Source organism: Myotis myotis, unplaced genomic scaffold, assembly GCF_014108235.1.
Source record: "Myotis myotis isolate mMyoMyo1 unplaced genomic scaffold, mMyoMyo1.p scaffold_m19_p_1, whole genome shotgun sequence".
NCBI classification, from domain to species: domain Eukaryota; kingdom Metazoa; phylum Chordata; class Mammalia; order Chiroptera; family Vespertilionidae; genus Myotis; species Myotis myotis.
In genome coordinates this window covers 128,083,023-128,096,869 of record NW_023416313.1, presented here as the reverse complement: position 1 = coordinate 128,096,869, position 13,847 = coordinate 128,083,023, and positions in this window count along the sequence as shown.

Below are 13,847 nucleotides of genomic sequence, written 5' to 3'. Positions count from 1 at the left end.
TTTATCATTGCAACAGAAAAATTAAGATACCTATGAATAAACTTTTCTAAGGAGATTAAAGACCTGTACTTGGAAAACTATAGGACATTACAAAAAAGATTTAGAGGAAGATATAAACAAATGGAAGAATATACCATGTTCATGGATTGATATAATCAACATCATTAAAATGTCTATACTACCCACAGCGATCTATAAATTCAATGCAATCCCCATTAAAATACCAATGGTATATTTCACGGACCTAGAACAAAGTCTCCAAAAATTTATATGGAATAAATAAGACCCCAAATAGCTGCAGCAATTTTGAGAAAGAAAACAAATTTGGAGGAATCACAATACCAGATTTTAAGCTATATTACAAATCCGCTATTCTCAAAACTGCCTGGTACAGGCACAAGAACAAATAGACCAATGGAACAAAACAGAAAACCCAGAAATTGACCCAAGCCATTGTGCTCAATTAATATTTGACAAAAGAGGCAAGAACATACAATGGAGACAAGATAGTCTCTTCAATAAATGGTGTTGGGAAAATTGGACAGATATAAAAAATAGATAGATGAATAGATGATGATGATGATGAAGATAGATAGATAGATAGATAGATGATAGATAGATAATAGATAGATGTATCACTACAGATAAAGATAGAGATAGAGATAGAGATAGAGATAGAGATAGAGATAGAGATAGAGATAGAGATAGAGATAGATGGAAATAGAAATATGGAATTGGCTTATACAGTTATAAAGGCTGAGAAGTTCTAACATCTGCATCAGCAAACTGGAAATCCAGAAAAACCAATTGTGTAGTAAGTTCTAGTATGAAGGCCAGCAGGTTTGAGACCTAAGAAGGACTGATGTTTTGGTTTAAGTCTGAAGGCAGGGAATGAGCAATGTTCTAGCCCAAGGCAACTGGCAAAAGGAGTTCCCTCTCACACAATCCTTTTGTTCTATTCAGGTCTTCAACTAATTGGATGAGGTCCACCCGCATTGGAGGCGGGGAGGGGGCATCTACTTCACACAGTCTATGGATTCAAATGTTAATCACATCCAGAAACACCCAACAATAATGTCTAACCAAATGCCCAGGCACCCCGTGGTCCAGTCAAGTTGACACATAAAATTAACCATCACAAGTAAACTAATCCTTTTTTATAGATACATCAGCTCCTACACACTCAAAAGAATATTATCCTCTTAAAACTGTTGATTCAATAGACTTGACAGTTGTAGTCATAATGGCTGGCCTTCTCTGAGTACTTAGAGCATGCCAGAAAATGTCTGGGCACACTGCATGGATTGACTCCCTTGATCCTCATCATAACTCTGTAAAGAAGGTTTTATTATTCTCCCCATTTTACAGATGAGGAAATCAAAGCACAGAGTCCAAGATTGTGCAAGAAGAAAGGGAAAGACCTAGGTTTAAAATTTAGCCAGGCTTGGTCTTTTTCTCAGAGTTTTGTTCCCAACTGCCTCTCATCCTGTCTCCTGCCTTTACTCTGATTCTATAAGGTCTCCACAGCTCAAAATGCTTTTGTAAGTTTTTTTCAGAAACATAGTCAAGCGCATACATGTAGTATTTTGAAATTGACTTATCCAGAAGATAGATATTTATACACTAGAGGCCCAGTGCATGAAATTTGTGCATGGGGGGGGGGCGGCGGGGGTTCCCTCAGCCCAGCCTGCACCCGCTCCAATTGGGGACCCCTCCAGGGATGTCCAACCACTGGTTTAGGCCCGATCCCTGTGGGACTGGGCCTAAATCGGCGGTCAGACACCCCTCTCACAATCTGGGACTGCTGGCTCCTAACCACTCACCTGCCTGCCTGCCTGATTGCCCCTAACCCAGCCTTGGGCAAACTATGGCCCGGGGGCTGGATCCAGCCCATTTGAAATGAATAAAACTAAAAAAAAAAAAAAAAGACCATACCCTTTTATGTAATGATGTTTACTTTGAATTTATATTAGTTCACACAAACACTCCATCCATGCTTTTGTTCTGGCCCTCCGGTCCAGTTTAAGAACCCATTGTGGCTCTCGAGTCAAAAAGTTTGCCCACCCCTGCTAACCCCTCTGCCTGCCTGCCTGATCACCCCTAACTGCCCTCACCTGCTGGCCTGATATCACCCCCAACTGCCTCTGCCTGCCTTATCATCCCTAACTCTTCTCCCTTGCCAGCCTGATCTCAACTCCATCTGCCCTCCCCTGCTGTCCTGATCTTGCCCCAACTGCCCTTCCCTGCCTTCCTGATCACCCCTAACTGCCCTTCCTGCAGGCCTGATATCACCCCCAACTGCCCTCCTCTGCCAGGCCAATTTGGTTCTGATTGGTCAGTTTCTATGCCAGTCAGTGTCAAAAGCTCTGCCTCCTAGGCAGCCATTGGCTCCTCACAGTTGACCCAGATTTGGTTCTGATTGGTCAGTTTCTATGCCAGTCAGCATCAAAAGCTCTGCCTCCTAGGCAACCATTGGCTCCTTACATTCACTTAGATTTGGATCTGATTGGTCAGTTTCTATGCCAGTCAGCATTTCTGGACCTATCAACGGGGCCTGATCAGAAAGGCGGGGCCAATCAGCAGCCCCAGTGGAGGCCTGGAGAGAAATGGAGGTGCAGCTGTTGGCCAGGCTGGGAGAGAAAGCGAGGCAAGTTCTGATCAACGGCTGCCATAGAGGCTATGGATCAGACCCTGCCTCTCTCTCTGCAGGCCTCTCTCCGAACCTGATCCCCAGCCCCCTAGGCAGTCAGTGCTGGGTTGGGGTGCCCACAGCAGCCGCAGTCAGTGCTGGGTGGCCCTGAGTGCTGGGTCACCAGGGCAACCCAGCACTGATTTCTGGTCTGGTCGAGCCTTCGGTCCTTACAACCCTGGCTCTTTATTATATAGGTGTGTATGCCAATTGTAACTTGATATCACAACTATCCATTAAAGCAGTTGATAAACTCTGATAATACCAACCAGAACCTTAAGAAGGTGGATTCTCAAGAGCTTGTCATATACTCCCTCTAAGCCTCCAAAAATAATGGCAAAAGAGAATTTGGTCAGTGATTGAAAGATGCATGTCATTGATATAAAAATATTCTATCCTAACCAAATATGACAGTAAGAAATTTAACAATAGTGATTCCTGGAATCTTCACTAAAGAGAGTGCTATGATTGCACATTCTTCTCCTGCTTTCATTACAAACACATAGCACTAGGAGGTTAAAATAAATAAATTTATAAAATCATAAACATGCTAATAAAATGAGATGAATGATTCCATGGGCAGGCCATTACTAGAACAGAATACACAGCAGTAAGATTCTTCAGGATCTGGGGTGGGCTTCTCATTTTCAATAGGAGTTCCATTCTGGGCTGTTAAACCACATGGAGCTGCAGCCCTCTGTAGTAGGAGGGAATAGAAGCACCCGTTTGGTTTATTTAAATGAGGCATGTGGCCCACCGGCCTTGAGTTTGACATGGTTGGTCTAGAGGGAGTAAGCTCTTGCTGGCTTAGGAACAGGAGCTATGACCTCGCTACAGGGCACACCAAAAGAAGAAATGGTTCTGATCCAGGGACCTGAGGGGTCAGATAGCAAACTATCCACATAGAGGCATTAACATGGGGAAAGGAAACAAACAGATGCATGTGTATGTACACACACACACACACACACACACAGACACACACACACACACGGCCTTCTCAAGGTGAATTTGAAAGCTGAAGCAAGAAGAAGACATGAAATAAATAAACTAACAACAACAACAACAAACAGAAATATTTAAATCCAGAACAGGGTAGATTACAAAAAATACTATAACTCAAATGAAATAAGTAAACTAAAATTTAAAAACAAGCAGATGAGATAATAAAATTATATTTGTCATAGCCACAGAATTAGAGAGTTGTAAATTGTACTGAGTGGCCCAGAATGAAGCACAGAAAGATGAAGAAATAAATATAAAGTGTGGGAGAGAAGCAAGGCAATGTGGAAACTGATTGGAACCCTCTCTAATGGACCTAATAAGAGTTCCAGAAGCACAGAATATACAAAATGGCAGAGTGGCAATTTTTAAAGAACCACTGAGGAATTTCCCAAATTGAAGGAATGAAGAGTCATCTATGTAGTGCGTGCCAAATGTAAAACAGAAAGTAAAAATTAAACTACACCTAGACACTTTGTAGAGAAACTGAGAACATCAAAGAAAACAAGATAATCTTTAGAAGTTCTAGGGAGAAATGACATATTACCTACAAATGAGTGACCGTTGGGGTGATGTATTAGTATTTTATGCTAAGCAAAAAATTAACACAACTTATAAGCTTAAACCAACACACATTTCTTATCCCACAGAATCTGTGAGTCATGAGTTAAAACACAGCTTAACTCTGTTCTCTAAGAGGCTGCAGTCATGGTGTCAGCCAGAGCCAGGTTCTCAATAGAGACCCAATTAGAGAAGGATTCACACCCAAGCTCTCTCAGGTTGTCACCAGAGTTCATTTCCTTGCTTCTTCAATGGTTACTTGCTTCAATTTCCATGGTTACTTGCTTCTTCAATGCAGCTAAAAGAGGGAAACTAGAGGCAGTCTGCCAGCAAGCCTCTCTTATATAACACTAGAGACTTGGTGTGTGAAATTCGTGCACGGGTAGGGTCCCTAGGCCTGGCCAGTGATCAGGGCCGATCGGGGCCTTCTGGTTGCTGTCCAGGGCCTTCCTTCATCCCACGCCACCCCCTGGTGGTCAGCACACGTCATAGCAAGTGATCGAACTCCTGGTCTCCCAGTTGAACTCCGGAGGGGAGATTTTGCATATTAGCCTTTTATATATATAGATAACATCATCCCAGCAGTGACACCCCTCCTCAATGGCCATTTTCTGTTGGTTAGAAGCAAGTCACCTAGACTCAAAGGAGGAGGTTCTACAAGAGTGTGAACACCAGAAGGCAAGATCACAGAGACTACCTTAGAGCTTGTCTGCCATAGGTAATAGTAAACATCTCATCAGTAACAGATACCAGAAGAGAGTGGCATAAGATCCTCAAAGTGATGCAGAAAGGAACTGTCAGCCTGTACCAGGATGAAAGACCATTTGATCCGGAGAGCCAAATAAAGCCATTTCAAGCACATAAAAACTTAGAAAGTTGATGACCCACAAACCCTCCCTGTATTTTTATGAAATATCATCTTTAGCAAGAAAAACATAACTAACTGCTTGTAGTAGAATATTAATAATTGATTGATTTTGTTTTTAAAAAGATAGACTTGAAAGTCCAGATGGTAATACATGTAGATGGGGAGATCAGATGGACAGTATATACAGCATACTGGCCTAGCGATGGCACCTTTGGTGTTTTCGAGGAGGACAGAGGCACTGGGTAAGCTGTAATATCATTAGGAAAGTGTACAATGGCATACTAAGTATATACATTGAAACCAAATTTTACCTAAAAGTGAGGGATCGTACGCTGTAGTATTCAAACCAGTAGTAGGGGGAACTCAAATCCAGAACAACTACCTCCACCACCAACAACAACAACAAAAATCTTTATTAAGTCAACAAATTTCAGGAAAGTAGGGAAAGGAGCCAAAATTAAAACAGATACATAATAAATGTAAAATTATTATATTCACCTCTTAAAATATGCTGCTCTTAAAACACAAAACATCTGAACAAAGCCCTAGCTGGTTTGGCTCAGTGGATAGAGGGTCAGCCTGCAGACTGAAAGGTCCTGGGTTTTGATTCTGGTCAAGGACCCATGCCTGGGTTGCTGGCTTGATCCCCAGTAGGGGGTGTGCAGGAGGCAGCTGATCAATGATTCTTTCTCATCATTGATGTTTCTCTCTCTCTCTCCCTCTCCCTTCCTCTCTGAAATCAGTAAAAATATATTTGAAAAAATAAACACAAAGCTTAAAAATAAGAGAATTCTCTGATTTCTAATAAATACCTTGAGGTATTTGCTGAAAATGCAGGTATCTGGGCCCAGATTCAGAAATGTTGACTCTGAAGGCTTTGCTTCTAAACTCGGTATATGGATTTTTAACCAGTTAGTCAATTGTTTCTGATGATGGTAGTCTGAGTATCAACTGTAGAACATCAGAGTCTTCAGGCCCTGGCTTTGCCATGAAAACCTTCCATCATGGGATAATCTTACTTAGTTTTCCCTGATCCCTCAACAAATGATACTTTTCCTTTCACTGTCCCACCCCACATCCAGTCCTCATTTCCACTAGAGTGTCAGCTTCTTGAAGCCTCAGTAACATCTCATTTATCATGTGGACCCTTACAGCACTTGGCATGATAAACTGACAGGCTATACCATTTTTTTTGGCTTATGAATAAGTCAAAGAAAGTGTGAAAAAAGTGAATGAGTTGAGATTGGAAGTAAACTAATACCAAAAGAAGGAGGAGGAGGAAGAGGATTGAAAGAGGCAAAGACTGCTGAGACAGAGCGGACCAGAGGAGGCTGGGAGAGACCAGCAGAGTAAGTAAGAAGAGGAGAGCAGGGAAGTGTGACTTGTCTGATTGTTGTTTCCCAGGCTCCAAGTCTAAAAGGTTAGGTACAGTTGCTCTACTGCCATTGTTTCTGCAGCACCAAAGATGAAAGTCAGACAAAGTAATCCAAACGTGCTGAACTGTCATGGCTACATTTTCAGGGATTTATGAGACTTTACTTTCCTCAGACATTGAGGAAAGTCTTCAGCTGAAGTCCATTAAGCAAATTAAAAAGCAGGAGAAAAATAAACATAGATTGATGTAGATAGCAGTTTTATGAGGCAAAGGAAGCAGTTAGTTCTGACAAAGCTCCCAGCCCTGGATCCCAGCCCTTACAATTCTTAAGATATTGTTCTCTCCAAGATACCCTGCTGGCAGTCATAAAAGAAAGCTAATAGACTTTCTTTTCTACAAAGACAGAGCTGGTATAAACTAAAATAAAAATATTATACACATTGTTTCTTGGTACAGTTCCAGACATCAAGCCATTTGTCCTTTTGTCCCTAAACAGGAAAATAAGTAATAAATCCAATATATTTAAGCGTTATATATTGTACATGCTGTTTGGATCTCAAATGAAACCAAACCACATTAACACACATTTCCCCCAAAGAGAAACTTGTATGTTAAAAAATCATTTCAAATTCAAACCTTTTGATATTATTAGTATATCTAAATAACAAGACATTTTTAAATGTTCCAGATTTTTAATAATACAAGTCTTTAAAAAGTTATTGCACATGCATGATGTACAAAGCACTATGCTTGGGCCTTTGATCAGGCAAAGAAGAAGAACAAAGGTTCTATATTTAGATCCTCTTCCTTTCGTATGACTTGTACATTTATTTTAAACACTTAAAAATAAAGTCACCCCTTGGACTTTGTCTCCAAGGCAAGGAATATTCTTTCAGGGCATTGACTCTGTGCTTGATGAGTATTTCCCATGGGTGCAGGGGTAAAGCCAGAATTCGATCTTCCATTTCACATTCTGTGACAGATTCAGAAGGCATGCTCTTCTTCACCTTGCTCTGAGGTGATGGAAACCCAGCCTGGTGCCAGCCGCACTCGCTAGCAGATTCACTCATGTCTCCTGGCTCCTCTCTAGGACCAAGGGTTGCAGAAGGTGGAGGGGTGATGTTTAAATGCAAATTTAGCCCTTGGATTTCCTAGGCCAAGTAAATTCAGCATTTTGAAACATTTTTATATTTTAAAGGACTAAGGCTTTCCAAATTCTACAAAATTCTTGACTTCCAAACATCTTCAGCCTTTGCTTCATCCTTAACATATGAAAGCATAATCATAAACATCATATATCCTATATAATAAAAGGCAAATATGCAAATTGCCCCCTCAACTGGGAGTTAAACCAGGAGTTCAACCAGAGGGTGGGGCCAGCCTGCCAACCACCCGCAGCCCCTCCCCCTGGTTGACCCCATCCTCCATTGGCCCCCCAACCCCGATCCCTGATTGGGAGTGCAGCCAGCCAGCCAACCGCCTGCAGTCCTGTCCCCAGCTGGCCAGAACCCACCCATGCACGAATTCGTGCACATGGCTTCTAGTTTCTAAATCAGTGGTTCTCAACCTTCCTAATGCCACGACCCTTTAATATAGTTCCTCATGTTGTGGTGACCTCCATCCATAAAATTATTTTCGTTACTCCTTCATAACTGTAATTTTGCTACTGTTATGCATCGTAATGTAAATATCTGATCTCAGGATGTATTTTCATTGTTACAAATTGAACATAATTAAAGCATAGTGATTAATCACAAAAACAATATGTAATTGTATATGTGTTTTCTGATGGTCTTAGGTGACCCCTGTGAAAGGGTCGTTCGACCCCCAAAGAGGTCACGGCCCACAGGTTGAGAACCGCTGTTCTAAATAAAAGGGGCAAAACAAATCTCAGCCCACAAAACCCATCAAAGGTGAGAACTATTATTTTGCAAAAATGATGCAGTATATTTTAACAGAAAATAAAATCAAGTTGTACTAAATTAAATTTTTAACAGATTAAAGCACATTTTTATCTTTTATGTGCAGTTAGTTACCAAGTACAGCGTCTTTAAAACAGAAAGGAGCAGATTCTCCCTTGAGCCAGTAAGTAAGTATCTTCGATTAATCTCCCAAAGAGCCCATAATAATCCCAAACCTAGTTGCTGGTCTCTGGACACCAAAAACCAAATTAAGTCCAATTATCCTTTCTAGCAGAACACAGGTAACAATGAGCAGTTTAAATTCACAGAAATCCCAAACCACATTTTTACCAATCATTTTAAACATCTTATCCCTTGAAATTTTTTATGAGAGCTGCCTTAAAAATAAAATGGACTGATTTGGGCTTCTCTGTTGCCTGCCTTTCCCACTGGATAGTGGAAATGCTGATTATGAGGAAAATGCATGGATTGTGCAGAAACCAGAGATGTGAGGTTCAAGTACTTCACAAAGCAGGCTACTAAAGGAAAAATATACGGAGCAAGAATTTCCCCAAATCACCAAATGAATTAGAAATCATAGCCCTCTGGAAGTGCCCATGATTTTTAACATCCATGGAATGTTTTGCCAAGTTAATATCAAATATTATTACCACATGTGTGTTAGCAAGTGGAATTTCCATGCAATCTCGGATCCTCTACTTTTCCTATGCAACCTATGCAACCTCATTAGTGGCACAAACTCTTCTGTGAAAATCCATCCAGATTTGCAATCAGCAAAAACGTTAAGATGTGTAAAGCAAAGTGTAAGACCCTGGGCCATGTATATATGGGGAGTAGCTATAAAGTGAGGAGCTGGCTATGTGGGAGTACCTTATGGAATCAGGTTGATGACTCATAGAGGAGAGGAGAAATGGGAGCAGGCCTTCTGAATGCTCAGGGGGTAGGAAGGGGCAAGGGCTCTGACTAAGGTACAGTGAGAGAAAACACAGCTTCCAAGGACACATAATGCCTTTGTCAATCAGCCACTGTGAACAGAACTACACTTCCCAATTAACTTCTATAAAGGGTATTGGGCAATAGCTGCTATTTTCTGTTCTTGTTTAGAATTCTGCTAGATGACTGCTATGTTCAGAAAAGTGACGGCAGTAGTTATGTTACAGTTACGTGGGCCGGTTTGTAGACAATTGCATCTCTAGATTAAACAGTAACATAGTGTTATTTGTTTTTGAACTGAACTTCCATCAGTATGTTGCATTAGCTCAATATTTGTCAAGCTCTGACTAGGTTCCAGGCACTAAGAAACTTTCGTATGCCAAAACACTCAATCACAAATATTCATTCCACAAGCACTTACTGAATGCTTACTCACAGCTAAACTTAGTGCTACATGTTAAAATGCAACAAGGTAACTCTTGGAGCTTCATCTTTTTTTTTTTTAATTGAGGTACAATTGACATATGACATTCCATTAGTTTCAAGTGTATAAATAATGATTCAATATTTATATAAATTGTAAAATGATCACCACATAAGTCTAGTTAACATCTTTCACCATACATAGTCACAAAAATTTTTATTGTGAGGACAACTGTTAAGATCTACTTCCTTAGCAACTTTCTAATATGACTTTCTTCTCTCATTTTGTCCACCCCTCACCCTCTGCTTCTGGGAACACTAATCTGTACTCTATATCTATGAGCTTGCTTTTTGTTTTTTCTTGATGTTTTTTTGTTTTAGATTTTACATATAAGTAAGATCACATGGTACTTTTCTTTTTCAGTCTGACTTATTTCACTGAAAATAATGCCCTCAAGTTCCATTCACCTAACAAATGGCAAGATTTAATTTTCTTATTGCTGAATAATATTCGTGTGTGTGTGTGTGTGTGCGTGCGTGCGTGCATGCATGTGTGTGTGCGTGCGTGCGTGTGTGTGTGTGTGTGTGTGTGTGTGAAAATCTCATTTTCTTTATCCATTCATCCACCAATGGACACTTAAGTTGTTTTCATGCCTTGGCTATTGTGAATAATGCTGTAGTGAACATGGGTGCAGATTTTTTTTGAATTCGTGTTTTGGGTTTCTTAAAATAAATACTCAGAAGTGGAATTGCTAGGTCATATGGTAGTTCCATTTTTACTTTTTGAGAAACATCCACAGTGCTTTCCACAGTAGCTGCACCAATTTGCATTCCCACCAAAAGTGCACAAAGTTTCCTTTTCCACATCCTCGCCAGCACTTATTTCTTCTCTTTTTTATAATAACTATTCTAACAGGTGTGAGGTGGTGTTTCGTTGAGGATTTGCATTTCCCTTGTGATTAGTGATTTGAGCACCTTTTCGTGTGCCTGTTGACCATCTATGTGTCTTCTTTAGAAAAGTGTTTATTCTGACCCTCTGTTCACTTTTTAATCAAATTGTTTGTTGTTTTTTGCTACTGTATGAGTTCTTTATATATTTTGTATATTAACCCCTTAGTAAATATATGATTTGAAAATATTTTCTCCCATTCAGTAGGCTGCCTTTTCATTTTGATGATGGGGCCTCCATTTGTTAATCTATAAAAGAAGGTACTATATACCTCAACATTTCTAGAGTTTCTTCCTGTTAAAAATTTCACTTTGATTGGTTTTATTACTGGTTTATAAATAGTTTTTCTTTCATTTATAAACTTCACAAACCCAGATTCATGACTGTGATTTGTCCTGACTCTAAATTATGCATCGAAAAGGTCACCAGACGTTTCAGTTCTGACCACTGGAGCCTGCCAGCATTGAGAATGGAGATAAACGTTAACTGGAATTTTAAACACATGCTTACAAATTACTACAAACCTCGGATACAATAAATAAATGACAACAAGAGAATCAAGATCCTTAGAATATTCCTGTAAAACTTCTTTCCCACTTGATAGTGGCAACATAATCAGTATTCCCACAGAAATGGGCTCTCCTTCTGAGGCACATGCTCAAGGCTAAAAGTAGTGTTGTTGGTGCCTCATACCTGGGTTAACTGTAAGCAGTTACAAAGATTTGGCCAATCATTGTAAGCCTGCTAGGCTTCTCGTTTTCCTTATTCTGGGAATGCGCAGTTGGATTAAATGATGGAAAAAGTCATGCCACACACATTTCCCTTTCAAGAAGTTAAGTTCTGAGTTCAGCCACAGTGCAAGTTCTTTCTGCATTTATCTTGGACTAAAAGAAATTGAAAATGGCTATAACATGACCTGCTGACATATGAGACTAAAATGGGGAAGGTTTGCAAAGATGATGGCAGCAAAAATGGTCTACAAATGTTTTCATATTTGTGGGGAGAAATGGAGCAGTAGGAAGGGGAGAAATGGAGCAGTAGGAAAGACTGACCATGAACACACACACACACACACACACACACACACACTGGTTCTCCTAGCGTTAGAGCACAACTGACAGAAATTCTTTGGGTGCCACAAAGTTTAGTAAATGTGTGTTTCATAGAGTAACCAATGTTATCCCACTGCCCTGAACCGTGCCAAGGTTTTGGAGTGTTTGGAACACTGAAGAACTTTCTTTATTCATATGGCAAATGTTAAAAAATGTCAAGATATAAGAACAATAAGGAAGACCCAGTGAAAAATTAGCATGGCATGAAAGAACATAAAAAGCTAATACTCTACGTGTGTGTCTCCAGGCAGGGCAGAATGCCCCAGTGGGTGAGCTGTCTAAGCAGACTGAGCAGGCTCAAAAGTGACAATTCTTAGCACCCTAGAAATCTCAGATTCCTTTAAGAATTATATCATATCTAGAGTTTATCCCCAGAAAATTGCTCATTAATATCCCCATTTTGCATATAATTATAGGAGATTTTCAGATTTCCTAAAGCCTTGGACTGAGAACTACACCCATTGACTTAAAGTCACTGCTGCTGTGATCACCATCAGGATGACAAAGTCTAAGTTTGATTTGTGTTGTGTCTGGTTGTTCCATGTAGGTAAATGTATAAGGTTAGCAGCTTGAATATTTATACCTCACTCTATGGCTCTTGTGACCTCATCTCATTTTACATGGCCCCAGATAAGAGAGGTGAGAATAATGTATCCATTCATTCCTTTTAGTCTATTGCACTATATGGCAGTTTAGATGGTACAGAATATTACCAATGTGGTTGCATTTTATTAAAAAATTAAGATCAGACTATATATTAGAGTTAACTATATTAGAAGTTAGATGGTTAAATGTATTAAAATGTGTCCTTTAAATAACAGAATTTTCACAATAATTTGTAATGAGAAAGAGTGATTTTGAAAATCTTTTGTGACTTGTTTGCTGGGTTTTTCACTGGCAAAGTGGTTAAAAAGAGTTGGAAGTGAGACTGAAAATTCCAACCTTCTAGTCAGGTGTTGGTTTCTCTGGCAACCAGGCCTCATCCTTAGGTGCTTTCCAAAAGTCACTTCCTCTTAACATAAACTCAGGAGTGGTTGAAAGGGGCTTGTTATGAATATCAGGCACATTTATCATTCATCACTTGGGAAATTCCAAGGGTTTTAGAAGCTCTCTTCCAGAAATGGAGGATAAGAACCAAGTATCTATTTCTTATTATAAATCACAATATCACACATATTTGCTTGTTTTCTATTATAAGTGGCTATCAGTGGTAACAAAATCTTTTAGACTCTGTATTTTGGAATAATTTTAGATTTGCAGAAGTTTCACAGATAGTACAGTCTCCATACACCCTTCACCGAGCTTCCCCGAGATTACATATTCAACAGTACATTTGTCAAAAACAAGAAATGAATGTCATTACAATGCATCAACTACAGGCTTTTCTCAGATTTTGCCAGTTTTTCTAATATCCTTTTTCTATTCCAGGATACATTTAGTCACTGTATCTCCTTAATCTCTTCCAGTCCATAGCAGATTCTCAGTGTTGTTCTTTATGACTGACATTCGAATGGTACTGGTCAGGTATTCCATAGAATGTCCTTCATTTGGGGCTTGACTTATGTTTTTCTAATAATTAGACTGTGGGGGGGGGGGGGGTGGACAGGAGTCCACAGAAGAGAAATACCTCTCTCATCATATGATATCATGGGGTACATAACACGACTTCACCAGGTTTCTCCACTTAAAGTATCACTTTCCCTTTCAATACTCAGTCTGTTGGAAGCAAGTCACTAAGTCCAGGCCCTACTCAAAGGAAGGAGAATTAAGCTCCGTTTTCTGGAGAGGGGATTGGCTACATACATTATTCAGAATTCTTCTCCCTATATTTATTTTTTCATATCAGTGAGTACTCCTAGATATTTATTTTATTCTCTATACTATAGTTATTCATTTTGCCCCAGTTCTGAAATTAGCCAATTTTCCAAGGAATCCAGGTTTTCTTTATTGTAGAATCTATAATAATAAAAGCATAATATGCTAATTAGACCAGACAGCTGAACGACCTTCCGG